Genomic DNA, 6,019 nt, shown 5'->3' with positions numbered 1-6,019 from the left:
TGGGAGGGACGGAGAGGGTTCAGCCCACGGTTCCCGGCCGACCCGATCCCCTGAGCTGGCCTTGAACCAACAGTCGGGCGCGGGAGAGGCGGGTCGGGAAGGTGGGACGGGGCAGGCGCCGCTGGTCGCTCGGCTAATTGGGGTTCGAGCCCTGGAACAAAAGCAGGGAATTAAACGCGCACGCGCCAGAAGAAAACGAGCTGGTGACCCTGCTTGGAAGTCACGATTGAATAACGTAACGAAATCGGTTATGGAAAACAGTGTTGGTTACGAGACGAGCCCTGCACTCCCATATCTGTTTTTAAAAACATGTCGGGTCAGCGACTGACCTTAGAAAAATAGACCGCACAGCAGACGGCTACGGGTTACAACGACTGATGGTCAGCAAAAGCTTTCATTAAAGGTTATAACTGTCTATAAGGCACCCGTATATCTTGATCCAACTTAACTTCTGAGCGAATTAAAACCAGCGTTTTTTAATGAGTCAGTGGCTAGGAATTCGGATTGATTTCCTGATTTGAGACACCCATGTTAGTAATGGTACGGTCCATTGGCAGAAGGGTATAATGGCGTGCTTATATCAGCCGTGTGTGGGTGGGTTAAAAAAATATGTTCGGCGGCGCCACGTCAGCGAGCGGTGTGATACAGTCACCTGTGATTCAGCCTGGCTGGGCGGGCTGTGACGCCGTCCTGGCCATGGCCACCTTTACGGGCATTGAGGATGACATGTGTCCTGGTGGGCCAGTGACAACAGCGCATTGCGTGCCGGCCGCATTTTTAGCACACCGTGGGTTTACCGACATGAGGCTACCCAGTGCCGATATAGCCTAATCCCCACTACTGGGCAAAGACCGGCCTATCCTTGAAGTTAGGGTTATTCTGAGAATATTTAGCCACAAATCCGCGACTGTTGTGTCTGTGAATTGTCATTGGCTGCGACTAGCGATGCCATATTTCCACGTACGGTATGAAGTCATTGAAAAGAGCATCTGCTAATATTGCATTCGTAAAATAAGACATTCATTTACGACTTCGGCTCAATTGTGCCTACTTACTGTCTCCAAAGCTGAGCTGCTTCAAGCCACCATTCTATTGCATCACTGCCTCAACTTCTATTTAACACGCATCGCATCTGAGACAATTAGCCATTATGTCCGCCTCGAACTTAACGCGCAGCCATAAGAGCTAACAATTATGATACTATACCTAGTTATATTAATATTAATTTATTAATATATTAGTTAGCAATTGATATAAACTTTATTGTATAGTTCATACCTAACATAGAGGCATTGGTTAGCAACTCAAAATGTCACAAATAAGCAATGTAAAGTAAACCATTTATAATCGGATCTATAAAGTAAAAATAAATTACCAAAAAGGTAATTTATTTGATTATTTTTATATCACAAAAAGGTTTTATGTTAAGCACCTGCAGAGGAAGGTAACCATTTTTCACACCTTTTATTAATTCGTACACATACTCATGCCTACTGTATTCATGAGTCATAATAGCAGCTAAATAGATAGGCACTGTTTTAAACAAAATATTATTGCTTCACATAAAAGGTATGAAAATTTTAGTGCACTCGCGCACACCTGTCGCACGATTCCACTAACATTTCTACTTATCAGAGCTGCTTCCGATGTTTTATTTTCTTCACGCATTCCGTGGCACCCGAACCGGAACTGGCTTATAACTTATGAGTTAGTTTTTCTGCGAACGGCTATGTTTTATGTCATTCGAGCGGGTGACAGTCCCATCCCTTGGCTCCAGAATGTCCGGTGCTGCGGAGAGCTATAAAATGACGCCTTTTAAAAGGAAGATAGATGGTAATTGCAACCTTTCTTCGCCCGGTTTTACCTCCGTCCTACACTCCCGTCTTCCGATTGAAATCCCGCGGCTCATTGCCGTCCCGTCTTTTGTCCAGCGGTGTAAATCTCCGGCCGGTGTCATTCGGGGGTTCCGGACAAAAAGCCAAATGATAAAAGGTAAAAGGATGATTAGTCAACAGACGTTACGTCAAAAGCAAGAAGTCAAAAATCTTAAAAGTCAACAGGTAAAAGGTCAACAAAGAGGAAAGTCAAAAGGCAAAAAGTCAAAAAGGATAAAACGTCAAAAGATAAAAAGTGAAATTGCCAAAAAGTCAATGAACAAAAAGTCAACTAGCATAGAAGTCAAAAGACAAAAAGTCAAATGGACAAAAGGTCAAAAGACAAAAAGTAAAAACGGCAAAAAGTCAAATTGCCAAAAAGTAAAAAGGACAAAAGTCGAAAGACAAAAAGTGAACAGGACATAAAGTCAAAATCCAAAAAACCAAAAGGACAGAAAGTCAAAAGGACAAAAAGTCAAAAAACAAGTCAACCGGGCATGAAGTCAAAATAAAAAGTCAAAAGGTCAAAAAGTCAAAAAGACATATAGTCAAAGTCCAAAAAGTCAAAAGGACAAAAACTCAAAGGAACAAAAAGTCAAAAGGACAAAAAGTGAAGAAGACAAAGGTCAAAAGACGAAAAGTCAACAGGACATAAAGTCAAATTACGAAAAAATCCAAAGGAAAAGAGCCAAAATCCAAAAACTCAAAAGGCCAAGTCAAAGAGACAAAGTCAATGACACCTGGATCATCAGTCATTACATACATGAGATAACATTTACAAACAGCTGTACACAATTAAGCAGGATGCTGCACAATATAACCTGCATCATTGGACATTGAAGCGAGACTGCCTCCATTGCGCGACTGATGGGATTCCCATGGCCCGCAACCGCGACTCAGCTGGTCATACGGGCATGCTTGGCGGAAATCTGACACACATCCGTTGACACTTACGTGCTAGGTGGGAGCTCGCTCGCATCGTAAGGTTGTCATGAGGCAGCGTTACATGATCCTTCGAGACAACTGGCTGTCCCAGGCGCAGTTTACTGGAATTATTTCAACAAATATAGTAACCCGGAATGTTATCGATACGAAAGGTTCGCTTGTTCAAATTTCCTATATTGTGTAGGGAGACGTTTCTCATCAATTGATTCCGTCACGGGTTCTATGAGCGATTTCACACTTTTATTATAGTTCAAGCGTATTGTATGGTGTACAATTGGTACAATAGTAAAGCGCGTCGTTTCTTTTAGATAGGTGAAAGTTGGAACGAGAGGCAATTGTGTGATTGTCGGATTGTCCTGCCTTGAAAGGAACGCTCATATCAGCATCAACAGACAACAACATGTTAATATTCACGGACTGCATACAGGGTTGGGCAGATAAATTGGGACAAAATACATATTTGCATTTAGAACGTCGTAGCTTAGAAATTTGTAAACATAGGCATTTCAAATTTGGATCACATATTGTCACACCAATTTTACACATTTATCACCAAATATGGTCACCGTGGTCCACCTGCATCAGTCCTTACCGGTGCCTGGACTGGCCGCACGCGCGGCGAGATCTCCCGTCTGAAATGGCTCGTAATTGTAGCCAACTGGCACTGCTGAGGCTGACCACAGTCGCATGGGGACTCGTTCGTTAGACTCACCCGCAAAAACGCCCCAGCAACCAGAACTTGTGTGGGCTGAGGTTTAATGAGGAAGGGGGCATTTTCCCTTGGCTACAGTTTGCGAGATCCTCCGTTTCAGGATATTTTGTATTTAATTTACTGTATGCCGGGGAGCTGACTCCTCGAAGAGCATCACTCCATGCAGGATGTTGCCTTCTTCCATCTTGTTAATTCGAACTGCCGGAATAGCGGTTAGGTACCCTGTGATGGCGAACCACCTCCCGATTCCGTAAAATAAGGGGGCCCCACGTGACCGTCAGAAGTAACCGAGTGGAATGCCATCAACGATGTCTGCTCACTGCTGCATGCTTTTTGAAACTAAGATCACGTCTTCTGGGCTGGTTGCGATGTTACATGGTGTTTGCGGTTGTTCATATGTTCGGTTATGGGGTTACCATCGTCGAAAAAGACCTGCACGTGCTTGCTCTCTTCTCCAAGCCCTTCAAGAGGAAACAATCTTTTTAACGTCACAGCTGCTCAAACATCTATTTTGACAGGTTGATATGCATCAATGCATAAGAATACATGTTTGAGGTGCTGGTATATCGCTTTCTCATGGCGCGGCTACCTTCGTTGTAAGCTCGCGCCACTGTTTTCGCGATGATCCTCTGATTTAACTGAATTTTGCCTTTTAGCCCCCCTGGAAAACCGGGGGAGCGGTCGGTGTCAATGCAATAAGTATGTAAGGATGAGTCAATATCATCTCTTCCTCCAACGTTTACGTCTGTTCGCTACACACTACTTTCAGCCAATTGATGGAGCATAATAAGAGAATTGGCATGCATGTGCGCGCGGACTAAGCTGATAGTGGCTTGCTTAAGCCCACGTTCTGTGACCAGCTGACTCAAAATTACAACGCAACCTGCATAACATGGAAACGTATTTATTAGCCTATATTTATGTTCAAAAATTATCTTTATCACTTAAAAAATAGTCGTTTTAGAGGAAGTTGAAATTTGTCCCAATTTATCTGCCCAACCCTGTACAATTAAGGTGACCAATTTTCCTCGAAAGGTACGGACTGCATACAATTAAGGTGACCAATTTTCATCGAAATGTATAGGTCAATTATCGAGATGCGATTGCTAAAAATACATTTTTTTTTTAGGACCTCGGAGCTGTGACGTCCAAGGAGAGGTGACAAGTATAGCGCATTGTGGCCACCCCAGTTACTGTCCCTCTCCTTCATCTTCGTCTCCGCCCTACGTCTCCTTATCGGAACTGCCAACCCCCCCCCCCCCCCCGCCACCAGCAGGCACAGTACGCCAACTTTATATAGATAAGTTCACATTCCCAATATGCTTTTTAAAGCAAAGTAAAAATAGGTAGGAGCGTTCTTATCGGTAGTGTCGGGGCACGCACGGGGACGCGCCGAGACGCGCTATGCGGTGCAGCCGGCGCCCAGCGGGCGGCGGCCGGGGATCAGGTGGCCCGGTGCGGGTCAGTCGCCGACCGGAGACGCGGGCTGCGGCGTACTTGTACATACCGACTTAGCTAACGACTGCTGTTAAAGACTACTTTTTGCTGTTGACTACATTTCGCGCATCAACTTTTCGCGCACCTATTAACTATTTGCTTGTTGACTTTTTGTGTGTTGACTTTTAGCGTGTTGACTTTTAAGCATGTTGACTTTTAGCGTGTTGACTTTTAGCGTGTTGACTTTTAGCGCGTTGACTTTTTGACATGTCGGCTTTTTGTCTCTTTGACATTATGTCTTTTGACTTCTTGCGTGTTGACTTTTAGCTTGTTGACTTCTGGCGTGTTGACTTTTTGGCAGGTTGACTTTTTGTTCATTTGACATTTTGTCCTTTGACTTCTTGCGATGTTGACTTTCTGTCTGTTGACTTAATGTCCTTTGACTTTTTATCCGTTTACTTTTAACGTTTTGACTTTTCATCCGGGAATCGTCATTCGGAGGCCATTGCTGGTTTCCGGTACCGCGAGCGTGACGCACCTCTCTGCAGCGCTGTGCGCGAGGTGTTCACGTTTTATATGTGGGGTTTGTGACGTCACATCGGGCTCCGAGAGTTGCGTGAAGAAAGAGTGGCGGAGCTGGATGATGCAGCGTTGGACCAGTGGTGAGTCTGTAGGGATTAGCCAGAACAATCTATCTGACGACGGTCTGCTAATACCGATTGCACGGGTTTATGACCAGGTGACGGCGACAGTATGGCTGTCTGTCTGTCGAAGAGCTGGTGACTGGCGGCGGTGTAGTCACGACTCACGAGTCACCAGACTGGAGGTGACCGGTGACTAGGGGTGACTCAGTCAGCGCCGTCGCAAAAGGCGCAGTGACTAAGAAGATACAAGGGACCGCATGGATTAGGGATGAAGGGAGGAGATGGAGAAAGTGATGAGAGCGTCGAATCACGGTATTGATATCATTTCGTTGATGCTCCTTTTAGTTGGAGACTGAAGTGGTATAGATCAACCTTCTTATTGTCGATACATTCATTAGCGGCACATA

This window comes from Amphibalanus amphitrite, unplaced genomic scaffold (assembly GCF_019059575.1).
Source record: "Amphibalanus amphitrite isolate SeventyFive unplaced genomic scaffold, NRLGWU_Aamphi_draft 000772F_arrow, whole genome shotgun sequence".
NCBI lineage: Eukaryota > Metazoa > Arthropoda > Thecostraca > Balanomorpha > Balanidae > Amphibalanus > Amphibalanus amphitrite.
This window is presented reverse-complemented; position numbering follows the sequence as displayed.